The sequence below is a fragment of the Adiantum capillus-veneris genome, chromosome 10, assembly GCF_014529385.1.
Source record: "Adiantum capillus-veneris isolate H3 chromosome 10, ASM1452938v2, whole genome shotgun sequence".
Lineage (NCBI taxonomy): Eukaryota > Viridiplantae > Streptophyta > Polypodiopsida > Polypodiales > Pteridaceae > Adiantum > Adiantum capillus-veneris.
The window spans coordinates 61,570,611-61,584,197 of record NC_140940.1 but is presented as its reverse complement, the minus strand read 5'-3'; positions in this window follow the sequence as shown (position 1 = coordinate 61,584,197).

Here is a 13,587-nt window from a genome sequence, read left to right as displayed (position 1 = left end):
ACAGTACATAGCAGGAACTCAAAACAGAGCAATCCAAGTACTCAAAACGACGGGAATAGGTCTAGTCTACAAGGCTACGCGGACAGAATTGCGAAAAACGTATCTGTTTGGCTAAAAACGTAACTTTTTAGATCTAGACTGTTAAAACCTCTATTTTTGGGTCTTCACTACTTTTACAACTTATTTTAAGCCTATCCATGCATTTTAAGCTTAAACACATAAATATAAAACATTGATATTAACAAAAATCTCAATTTTACTGTTCATAGACACACTATCTGTTATTCATTAATCTTTATCAAATACGTCTCTAGTGTATTATTTAAAAAAGGGAATATATGTTCTCTCTTAATATCTCAAACTCATTCATATAATCTCTATTTAATAGACTATTCAACAATTGTGCTAAACAAAAGATATGCCCTACTCCATTCTTTTTGACTTTTAGGAATTCAAAAATTAGTCCTATTACAATTTATCCCAGGCAATCAAGGCAGCCGCGACAGAATCAATCCTCCATAAAAACCTAGACATGGCTGTTGTACATTTTTGTAACATTTTGTCGGACCAGTCCAACAAAGGCAAGCACTACATCATGTAAGGGATGAGGATAGATTAGACTATCCTTAATCTGACATGTAGGGGCCATTCATCATAGTACCAAGCTACAATTTTGGCTTGCACCTTCTCCACTACCCATTGTTGCAACTCGGTTTGAGACACACCCACTCCAAAGGGGTATCCCAAGTGTCTGAATACATGGCCTTTTGGGTACCTCTTCCCAGACCAAATTAGAGCATCAAAGTCCATGACTCAAATATCAATGAGGGCAGATTTGGTTAAATTTAGATTTAACCTAGCTGCTAATGCATATAAGTCTAGTACTTTTATACATCGCAATACATTGATATTGTTTTCTTTGAGGAACACAAAGGTGCCGTCTGCAAATCCTTTCCTTGTTACTTGTTTAGAGCCCAGATGAAGAGTTTGTAGGTGCCCATTTTCAGCAAGGGAATCCAAATAAGAATACAAAAGAGTGGGCTAATAGGAAAACCTTGCCTAACAAATCTTGCAATACTCACCTTCTCAGAGAGTCTACCATTAGTCACAACTTTGGAGAAGGCCTGCCCCCCCTACAAGTTGATGAAGTTGCTTATTCTATTGCCAAACCCCATCTTCTTTAGTACACTTTGCACAAAACCCCATTGCACTGTGTCAAAAGCCTTGACAAAATCAATTTGAAACATAACCATGTCCTGCTTATAATTTAGAGTATGTTCTATACCTAGTTGGACTGTGAGTATGTTATCATAAATAGACCTGCCATCAATGAAGCCTGTTTGGGCAGGGTGAATGTGTTTTCACATTTCAGGTGCTATTCTTATAGCAATAGATTTGGCTAGTATTTCGTAAAGAATCCCCGTCATGGTGACGGGCCTCCAATTAGCCAAAGTTTTAGGGAAGGTGCTCTTAGGGATCAGCTTTATGATTCCATGCTTGAGGGCAAGATCCATGCATTGAGACATCCAAATTGCATTCAGCAATGGGCACACTATTCCTTTCAATTCTGACCAAAAGGACTCCATAAATCCTTGGATAATCCACAGATGCTAGGACATTTTTCATTTGGTAATTTTGCTCAACACATATTCCAACTCTACCTCATTTAGTGGTTGCTCCAAGCTGTAGGCTTTTGCAACCTCAATGCATGGAGTGACTGTAGTCAAAGAGAGATTCAATAGCATTTATTCTTTTAGAAGCTACATCTCGGCTTACATTAAGTATATCACTAGAATACTGGGTAGTCATATCTAGCATTTCAGTTCCCTTGGTTAGAGGAGGCCTATCGCCATTGTGAAGAACTGACAGATTCTACCTTTTTTTTTTACTTGAGTTTTTTATAAACGGATTTGGATGAGTCTTTCCCATCTGCAACCACCCATTGTCTACATAGATATCTCTGTTTTTTACATTGATCCATTTTCCAAATATCTAAAATTACATCTCTAGCAGGAGTTAGCTCTTGTATTTCCTTGTGACACAACGTAGTAGATTGTCTACCAGCTTTGAGCACAAATTGTTTTGCTCTTTCTCTGGATTGCATTACCTTATGACTGCCTTTTTGAGCATTCAATTTACCAGCAATTCTGATGTATTGCTACATGTCTTGTTGGCTTCATATTTTGCATTTCGATATCAATAAGTTGTGAGACAATTAATAGGAAAGTGATCTAATAGCACAATACCAACATCAACTTTTATTTTTTTTGAGTTCACGAGCCAAGCATATTCAACAAAGTAGATTCTATCTACTATGGACCAGGATCCTTGGTGGGATAGGGAGTGAAAGATGAATCCTATAGAGGATCTTAGAAGTAGCAGTCCAGGCATCAGCCAAATCAGTTTGGCTCTACAAGGTGTCACATTCAGAGCTTTGAGCCAGCGACATTATAGTAAATAAGGAGGTGGTTTGGTCAAAGGTCTCCACCATGTTAAAGTCTCCTCCAAGAATACCTATGGGCGAGCCATCTCCACAACTCTATTCTAGATGCTGCATCATTAGGAGCATAAAAATTACTTATTTGCATTGGTCCCCATTGGGATTCCACTTGGAAGACAAAGCATCTCCCTGATTTATGGTAAAGGATCCATTGAGGCTTGAGGGAGTTTTTGATATATGTCAAAGTACCTGAGTATTGTTCTTTTTTTCCACCAAAAAACAGACTTTATCCTTTAAAGTGCATTACATCCCTAGCTTTATCATGCAGCTTATGCTCTTGAACTAGACAGATATCCAAATAAGAGGTCAACAACCAATTTTGAAATTCCAGCAGCCTAGAGGGGTGGCTGAGACCCTTAACATTGAAGGATGCAACTTTCATGAGGAGAATTATTGAGGGGTATCCATAACTAACTGAGTGTCCTCAGCACTAGGACTATCTGTCATTAGCACCTCAATATTGACATGGTTTCAAGCTGCATTGCTCTTAGTGGCAGAGTGTTGCATGAGCAAAGAGTCAATAGCTGCCAAAGTATGTGAGGAAGGGATATCTTAAAGAACATCAAACACATTAGGTGAGGTATATCCTGATATTCCCGGTTGAGTCTTGAAAGTTTTCTTTGATGACTAGTATCCATCAGAGTCCAGCACTCTTTTACCCTTGTCTAGAGATATTGGGTTCCTCGAAGAAGAGGGTTCCTACATGAGGAGAGTTTTTCTTCCTACCTCCTGTCTGAAAATTGTTGCTTTATACCTACTAGGAGGGACTGCATATTCAGGGGTAGCTGCTTAAGCAGGAGGGGGGGAAGGTTGCTCTATAGAATCTGAACCTATTTTGCCAAAAAATTGTTCCTCGGGCACCAAGTGCTTACTGCCAGGATAAGAGGGAATCAACTTGACTGAGCCTTTAGCTAATGTAGGGCAATTCTTGAAGAAAGGTCCCAAATGTCCAGAATGATAACATGATCATGAGAGCTTTCCCCACTTAAGGTAAATGACTAGCCTGCCTATAGATTCTAACTCAATTTCCATAGTATCAGTCATCTTCTTATCAGTGTTCCACATAACACAAGCTCTATTCTTGTTGATACAGTTGATAGCTATGGGGGCAAATAGAACTTTGCCTAGGGAGGCAGCCAAATCCTTGATACAAGTCCATAAAAAAGCAAGTAAGTCCATAAAATTAACCCATACTGGGCATTTAGACAACAATTCCTCCTTAATGTGCTTGACCGGCCGCTAGGGAAGAACATGAACAACTTGCCCACATAAGATAATTAATGAGGTAGAAAGAAAGGCTTTTCAATCCTCTGAAAAAAAACAGAACTTCATACAGTCCAACCCATTGTAGAAAACCTTGTCGACTACAGCTTTATTAAATCCCTGGTCCAAATAACCTGCTATCTCATTTAGGGTCGGAAGTTTGCCTGTAAAATACAGCACTATAGCACGACTGTAAAAAGCTGAGACCTGAGACATGAGTGTTATGGCAGGGATGCAAACTGTATGCTTCCCTTTAACTTGAGGGTCGGAGGTTAATGCCTCAGTTAGGCAACTGGTTAGTTCAGCTTCAGTGAGTGTGCCTTTGTCTGGCCTTACAGGTGGCATGGATGCCTCCTTAGGATTCAGAAAAAACACCGTTGGTAGAGCCATGGTGCAAAGTGGTCAAATGAGGACCTGAGATAAGACGGCTGAAGTGAGTGCCAGTAGGAGAAGGTCCGATTCTGAATCTGAGTAGAATACGCGACCTGAGCCTTGTCGGGAGAACGAAGCCCAAGGATCCCTCAACCTCTCACAGAGATAGAGAATCGTCTAGTAAAACGCCAAGCAGATCCCTCGCATCAGAAATCTGCATCTCTCTCTCCTCTGTGTGTGTGTGTGTGTGTGTGTGTGTGTGTGTGCGCACACGTGCACATGCGCATGCGTGCGCCTAGAGTGGTTGGATGAAGCTAATGTTGACATGTGTCCAATGTTGTTGTCAAAATTTGAGCCTCGCTAATAGATAGAATCTATTAATGAAGCATAGGTTGACATGTGTAGAATGTTGCGACCAGAATTCTAGTCCGCACGTGCGCACGCGTGCACTTGGAGTGGTTGGATGAAGCTTAGGTTGACATGTGTCCAATGTTGTTTTTGACAGTCGAGCCTCGCTAATAGATAGAATCTATTAACGAAGCATAGGTTGACATCTGTAGAATGTTGCTGCCAAAATTCCAGTCTCGTCGGTAGATAATATAGATATAGATGAAGAGGAATTGTGTAAGGTTGGGTTTACACTACTCATGCTGAGCTTACATGGACCAACCAGTTGAAGCGCTTGAGGTTATGCAGTTCACACTATGCATTTTTTTAAGCAATGGGATGCTAGCATGACATGCTAAGTCATGCCCAAGCACAATGTTTTCTCGCATGTTTCTGTTCGACCTGGTTCAACCACCTAAGGGGAGAAACCCGCTTGAAGAACCAAAAATTTGCTTGCAGCAACCTACACAAGAGCGCTTTTTGCAGGCCATGTGCTGCCTAGTGTGAACAACACTAAGGCTGGGCAGTGGGTTTAGACGATCGCTGCAAAAATGTGCAAGCTTGTTGACTGCCTCTAGGCAGCTCTTCACAGGCATTGTTCGGGAGAAATGTGTTAGCTTAATATCGTGCCGTTTTCAATTTAAAAAATTCCGGTTGAGGGCACAGGAAAAAGGAGAAATGCCACCCCAGAATAGACAAAAATAGTGTAATTTTTTTAAAAAAATAGCCTAATTTTTTACAGTTTCATCTTGAAATAAAGAAGGAAAGGAACTTTGTATGTTTGGATTTTTTTTCCCGAATACTGTTCACAGTTTTCCCAAATATTGTTCACAGGTGACAAGAGGCGGAGGAAGACCGTTGAGCAACGGATAGCTACAGGGTACTGGTTTGATACAGGCGCATTTGCAGTCAGGGCATTCAAAGAAGAATACAAAGGGTGAGTTGCAACAACAAGAAAGAGTGGGCTGATAGGACAACCTTGCCTAAAAAATCTCGCAATACTCACCTTCTTAGAGAGTCTACCATTAATCACAATTTTGGAAAAGGCCTGCTGCCCCAACAAGTTGATGAAGTTGCTTATTCTGTTGCCAAACCCAATCTTCTTTAGTACACTTTGCACAAAATCCCACTCCACTGTGTCAAAAGCCTTGACAAAATCAATTTGAAACATAACCATGTCCTGCTTATAATTTAGAGTATGTTCTATACCTAGTTGGACTGTGAGTATGTTATCATAAATAGACCTGCCATCAATGAAGCCTGTTTGGGCAGGGTGAATGTGTTTTCACATTTCAGGTGCTATTCTTATAGCAATAGATTTGGCTAGTATTTCGTAAAGAATCCCCGTCATGGTGACGGGCCTCCAATTAGCCAAAGTTTTAGGGAAGGTGCTCTTAGGGATCAGCTTTATGATTCCATGCTTGAGGGCAAGATCCATGCATTGAGACATCCAAATTGCATTCAGCAATGGGCACACTATTCCTTTCAATTCTGACCAAAAGGACTCCATAAATCCTTGGATAATCCACAGATGCTAGGACATTTTTCATTTGGTAATTTTGCTCAACACATATTCCAACTCTACCTCATTTAGTGGTTGCTCCAAGCTGTAATCTTTTGCAACCTCAATGCATGGAGTGACTGTAGTCAAAGAGAGATTCAATAGCATTTATTCTTTCAGAAGATACATCTGGGCTTACATTAAGTAGAGCACTAGAATATTGGGTAGTCATATCTAGAATTTCAGCTCCCTTGGTTAGAGGGGGCCTATCGCCATTGTGAAGAACTGACAGATTCTGCCTTTTTTTTTTACTTGAGTTTTTCATAAAAGGATTTGGATGAGTCTTTTCCATCTGCAACCACCCATTGTCTACATAGATATCTCTGTTTTTTACATTGATCCATTTTCCAAATATCTAAAATTACATCTCTAGTAGGAGTTAGCTCTTGTATTTCCTTGTGACACAACGCAGTAGACTGTCTACCAGGTTTGAGCACAAGCTGTTTTGCTGTTTCTATAGCACTGCCTTTTTGAGCATTCAATTTATCAATAGTTCTTATGTAATGCTACATGTTAGAGACTATACACAACCAGGCTGAGAGAGGGTTTGGGTTAGCAACAAATGTAGAATGAATAAGATCGAGGACCTGTATCCTAAACAACTCCTGAGTAAGAAATGCGCTATTAATAATTAAGGGTTTGGAATTCTTGCTGGCTTCATATTTTGCATTTCGAAATCAATAAGTTGTGAAACAATAGGAAAGTGATCTAATAGCCAAGTACCAACATCAAATTATTTTTTTTTTGAGTTCGGGAGCGAATCAGATCCAACAAAGTAGAGTCTATCTACTCTAGACCATGATCCTTGGTGGGATAGGGAGTGAAAGATGAATCCTGTAAAAGATCTAGAAGCACCAGTCCACGCATCAGCCAAATGAGTTTGGCTCTGCAAGGTGTCACATTCAGAGCTTTGAGCTGCCGACATTATAGTAGATAAGGAGGTGGTTTGGTCAAAGGTCTCGACCACGTGAAAGTCTCCTCCGAGCATACCTTGTGGACACTTTAGATGGGGGAGCCATCTTCACAACTCTATTCTAGATGCAACATCATTAGGAGCATAAAAATTACTTATTTGCATTGGTCCCCATTGGGATTCCACTTGGAAGACAGAGCAGCTCCTTGATTTATGGTTAAGGATCCATTGAGGCTTGAGGGAGTATATGTCAAAGTACCTGAGTATTGTCCTTTTTTTCCACCAAAAAATAGACTGTATCCTTTAAAGCGCATTTGTAACATTTAATGGCCTAGTAACTTGTGTGTAGTGGAAAATAGCATGAACATAGCGAGCATTTCATTAGAATGGATTCCTAATGAGATTAACAAGAGTGCTTGGGTGGAGAAAGCAACAAAACGAATAACACCTAGTTAGATAACATGAACAATACTTCAAAAGAGAGAGAAATTAAGCAATTGACAACAATTGAGGACCGGATTTGCATGGAGCCGGTCCCCCCTCCAAAAGGCTTTGTACTATGGTTTCTGCCATCAAGAGAGACATTTTACAATACAATTTCTTGTGTTCCTTCAATAATAGCTAGTGCAATGAAGAATGAAACTTCATGCACTACGCAAAACACTTATCAAACACAACATAAATTCCCTCACGGTCTCAGACCCAAGACCTCACACACGTTCGAAGCTGGTGAGAGCTAGCGGGGTATGAGAGTAGATTGAGAAGAAGAAGGAGTATTCTTACGAGAAAGATGTACATCTCCTCACATAATCACTCCTATTAGCATAGCTTAGCTTATTAATTAGCATGGTAGAGGAGATGATCATGCATTGAAGCTTGGATCTTGGTTGGATTTGCATCACAAAGCCAAGAGTTGGTTGTGTAGCCCTTCCTTCTCACAAGCTTGGAGTAGGTGATAAGCTTTCCATTAAAGCTTGAGAAGGAGAGAGAGTCTTCTTTACTTCACACATGAGCTATTGTGAGTGTGTAGGTGACAATGCCTTTGAAAAATCAGCCCCCCCTCTCTCTCTTGGTTGACCCCTCTTGCTATTTGCTCTTGCTAGCATCCTATTGGACCTCCCCAGGCTTAGCCAATGGTTATTAAGCAGCATAAGTGATAGCCTTCTGACATGTGTCCCCCTTTCCCCTTTTGTGAGATCTTTAGGTATTTATTTAATTCAACTAAACTCTCATTGGACCCCTTTGTCTCCTAGCCAATAGGAATCAGGCAAACCATTGAGCTGTTGAATGCTCATTAGTCCCCTTGGGATATTGTCCAATAGTCTTCTAGAGAGCTTAATTCTTATTGGTTCTTTTATTAAGTGTTTTTAAATCAATGAAACTAGATTTACTCTAGCCTGATTCTCATTGGTCCACCTCCAAGGCCATCCAATAGGAATTGGGTACACTTTGTGGGCATCTGGGCTAGGGAACTGACATGTGGCCCTCATTCCCTTTGTGTAAAGGGAGCTTGTGTGTGTGTGTGTGTGTGTGTTGTTCTCTCTCATCCCCTACTTGCAAGGCTCGCCCCCTCCTATGTAGGGATTGCTAAAGACTTTTGGGATAGACACAAAGCATCCAGTTCCCGCAATGTTTGACCATTGGACACAACATTTGAATTTCGGAACCTTAGCATTTTGAAAGTCTTAATGGGATGAACCTTAGGGTCTTTTAAGCCCATTGTTGCACGTGGCTCTTTTACATATGCCCCCCCCTTTGGATCCCTATTTTCCCTCCTTGGGATCCCTACTGTGGCTGGTCTGTTAGCTTAACCAATATTCTAGCTTTTTTTTCCCCTGGCACTTCTTCATATTAAATGATCAGTTTAACAGGAGAAAATCATTTAGGAGTATTAGATATTCATTATTATGAAATTACCTCTCTCTTGAAATCATAGTCATCCTCGACTATGGGGTAGAGAAGATAACTCATATTCATTAGTCCTTTTTTTAGCGGGTAGAGGATCCCTATGTTACCCTACGACATCATTCCACAATGGATGACTAGTCCATTTGGCGCTTGAGAGCGTGAGGCTGCCGCAAGCATGTCTGCACATTAGTCCTATCATCTTCCATAGTAGAGTGACAAGCTGTACTTGGTGTTCGGGAGACGTCGTCTCTGCAAACTTTATCTAAGCATGCATACTACTTCATTTTTGTGCACAATAAAGAAAAAGAGAGTCTTATAAGAATTTTTTTTTTCATTTTTAACATTTGTACATTTGCTTACTCTTGGGAAGAATTGTAAGCATCGACAAGGTTTAGGTTATCCCTTAATTGTATGCCTTGCATCCATCTAGCATCTTGAAAAGGATAATTCTTAAACTTAATAAGATATCGTCGGATAGTCTTATCGCCTCTCAGTACCTTGTCTTCATGTCGGAGAATGGACTCGGGCTGCAATACCTCTTCTTGGTCCTTGATCTATCTTTGGTGGGTCTTCAGTAGTTGGTTCTTGAGGTGGCTCTCCTTTGTAAGGATTTAATAGGATCACATGGAAAGCATTGTGTATGAGCCAATGATTGGGAAAATTGAGTTGATAGTCCATCTCGTTTATTGGCTTAAGAATCTCGAAGGGACCATAGTACCTTTTTTGCTAACTTAGCATAGTACTTTTGGTGTCCCGTAGGATTCTTGCTCGTCATGTGCCTTAATCGAGCCTTGGGAAATTTGAGTAAGACCCAATCATTTTCTTTAAAGGCTTGGGCTCTTCTGTGCTTGTCACCAGCAGCCTTTTGCCTTTGCTGTGAGATAGAGATAGAATGCTTAATATTTTGGAAAGATTCTTGTAGGTCTCGGCTATACTCATCTGCAGCGAAGATCTTCCCGTGTACCTTAAGTAGCAAGGGACTTTTGGATCTTCCCTCAATTACCTCAAAAGGTGCTTTTCCCATGGAAGTATGTACAGTGTTATTGTAGGCATACTCCACTAAGGGTAAGTACTTCTCCCATTGGGATCTTTGATCTACTTCTGTTACATAGGCTTTTAGTAGATCGAGAATTGTTAGGTTAGCTATTTCACTTTGGCCATCCTTTTGTGGGTGATAGGCCGAAGAGAAGTTTAGCCTTGTTCCTAAATTCTCAAAGAAACCCTTCCAGAAATTACTAGTCATTCTAGGATCTCTATCCGGCACTATGGACATTGGCAAGCCATACCTTTGAGAAATGAAGAGGGTTCCCATTTGATGGGCTTTGATAGTATTTTTCAACAGGTATAAAATGAGCTTGCTTACTGAACCTGTCTACTATCGTCCATATTCCTTTATTCCCATGGATAGACTTAGGTAATAAAAAGATAAAATCCATGGATATGCTCTCCCATGGTGAATTAGGGATTGGCAAAAGGTGAAGCAATCCAAGCTGCTTCCCTCTATCAAACTGTCTTTTGGCATACCACACATTTAGAAACATACTCTTGTATGTTTTCTTTCATGGTAGGCCAATAGAAATATGTCTCAATCCCCTTTAAGGTAGACTGAATCCCTCTATTTCCTACATAAGGAGGATCATGAGTTTCATACATTACTGTCTCACGTAGTGAGCTAGTAATGCATAGTCTATTTCCATAGAGAAGATAACCATCTTGTAAAGTAAATGGTTCCTCCTTCTTCCCTAGTGCAAGGTCTGAAATCATCTTGGTTTAGGCCATCTTTTTATTACCTCTAACTTTGATGGATCCATTTGGATGCCATCTTGAGAGATAATGTGACCTAAATACTAAATCTCTTGTATGAAAAATTCACTTTTCTTTCGATTAACATAAAGTTTATTCCCTCTTAGAACTTGAAATATTACCTGGAGGTGTCGCTTGTGTTCGTCTAATGAGTTAGAGTAGATGATGACATCATCAAAGAACACTCTAGTAAAGGTTCGGTGAGGCCTAAATAGCTTCTCCATCAAGTGATTGAATGTGGCTAGTGCATTGGTCAAGCAAAAAGGCATGACAATGTATTTATAAAGACCAAACGTAGTGCAAAATGCGGTCTTTACAATGTCTTTATCGACTATCCTTATTTGATGATAGCCACTTTTTAGGTCAATCCTACTGAAGTAGGTGGAGCCTTGTAGCTTATCAAATAGGTCTTCTACCCATAGAATGGGAAACCTATTTTTGATGATGATCCTATCATACAATATGTGCCGTCTTTCTTTTGCACTAGTAGCACAGGAGAACAAAATGGAGATGAGCTAGGCCTAACCATGCCCTTCTCAACTAACTCATGCACTTGCCGCATAATCTCCTCTTGTTGAGCTTGAGAAACTTTATAAGGAGGTTTATTAGCCGGTGAACTTCCTGGAAGAAGTTCAATTGCATGGTCATCATTGCCTCGTTTAGGAGATAGCTCACAAAGGATGTCGTCAATAAAGACATCTTGAGACCCCTTGAGAAAATTGGATAACTCTAATTCCTTTTGATTGTGTATATTTTCTTTTGCTAAAACATTAAGTTCATTTTGAGAATCTTTAACAAAGATCATGTACATGGAAATAGAGCTCTTTATTGACTTGTTGAAAGCTTCTGTATGTACAATGGGTATAGTGTTATCCATTTCCTTAGAATCTATATACATATCTTTTTCCCTGAACTTAAAGGAGATTCTCCTTTCAGGAAATTTAACATTGGCAGCCATGTGATCAAACCATGGTGCCCCTAGGATTACATCCTCATGCTTGAGACGAGAGATAAAGAAGTATTCTTTGTCTACATAGCCTTGGACATGAAGCCTCAATTTCCCAATTAAGGGAGTGACTGAAGCTTCTTGCCCCTTGAAGGCACCGTCTGTGGGTAGGACATCTCCCATCTCGTAGGCTTGTATGCCTAGCTTGGTGGCCAACTCTATAGATATAAAATTGTGAGTAGAACCAGGGTCAAAGAGAATAAAAGAATCATGTTCCTTTCCCCAAGCATGGCATAGAGGAGATCCTTTGTGGTGAGTTTCCTCCTCTTGGATTTCGACCAAGGTAGCTCTAGAAGGATCATTGCAGTTGTTCTTTTGGGGACAAGTGGGGTACGTGTGCCCTTGTTCAACGCACTTGAAACACCGATTATCATTGCAATAAAACTCAAGATCTTCATGAGAGAGTTTATTTTTGTCTTTATAAACTCCCTTCTCTTTAGCTTTGTTGGAGTTGCCCTTAGGAGACTTTGGACATTGTCCTTCCCCTTAGGCTCATTGGAACCCTTGTTTTCAGGGGGCTTAGAATTCCTCTTAGCCCTTGTTTGGAAATTGATTCAAGAGGCCATCATAGTATGATGTATTACCGCCGATATGGTGCGTGGCCTTTGGAAGTTGACATACTCCGCCATTTCTTCGGTCAAGCCCCCACAAAATTGCTGCTTTTGCTCTCCAAAATCCAATTTTTTGAAGACAGTGCCTATGAGTTGTAAGTCCCAAAACTTGTCTACATATTTGTGGATGGATTCATAGGGATAGAGATTTAAGCTTCCCCATTCGGTGAGTGCTTTGTCTTTGGCATCGGTGGCCAAAAGCTTCTTCATAATGGAAGCTCTTAAAGCTTTCCATGTTTGTGGAGCTTCAGCATTGGACCACAAGCTAGACCACCATTGTCTGGTGGACTTTTCAAAGTGCATATCTACATAGCATAGCTTAGAGGACTCCGTGAAGCCCTCATCTCCGAACGCCGCATCGAATTGTTGGATAAAGGCCAAGACTTTGTCCATAGCACCAAAAGTGCCATCATAGGTAAGGAAAGAGATGATATTCCCTCCCTCTTTGAATTTCTTGAGCTTGGATGACCTCTTCCACGCGGCATAGGATTTACTATGGCCTCTTCTTTTTTACGGTTCAAAGGTTTTACCATCACTTTCTTTAGAAGATGAAGAATTTGAGGAAGATGGAGAAGAGGGTGACCTCTTTCTCGCCTTTTTCTTTACTTGATCTTGTTTGTCTTCACCATCACTTTCATAAGAGGAAAAGGATTAAGAACATGGAGAAGAGGGTGTCCTGTTTCTCGCCTTTTTCTTCTCTTTCTTTTTGTCATCCCTCTTTGAAGTATGGTGTGGAGAAGTATGCGATGGTCTTCTCCGTTTTGGATGTGATGGAGAGCGTTCAGCCTGCCGTCTTCGTGGAACCATCTCCGTCGAGGTGGTGGGAGACTCACTTATTTCTCATTCCGTCGGGGGAGGCTCTTGAATTCTCCTTTGAGAAGGAGATGCGTCATCAAGGAGCAAATTTTTGAGCCCTTCATAGGGATCCTCTTCTTCTTCCCAAATCGGAGAGAGACCTCTTTTGAAAGTCTTGCAAGGAGGCTTCCTAGGTGTTCCCTTGTCATGGTGGGGAGCGTGGAGAATCCCATGAGCACAAAGCTGCCGTTGCACTTCACTTTGGAGGGATGGATTGCCCACGGCTTGTTGAAGCCTAGAAACAAGATAGTTAACAAGCATCGAGGCATCATTAGTAGCTTGCTCATTAGCAAACTCAAAGTTATCAACATTAATTTCACTCTCTTTATTATTGTCAGCCATTCTAACAACTTTTAGGTGTACTTTGGCACTTCAAGCCCTAGTTGCTACTCCTCTTTACCCCTATAG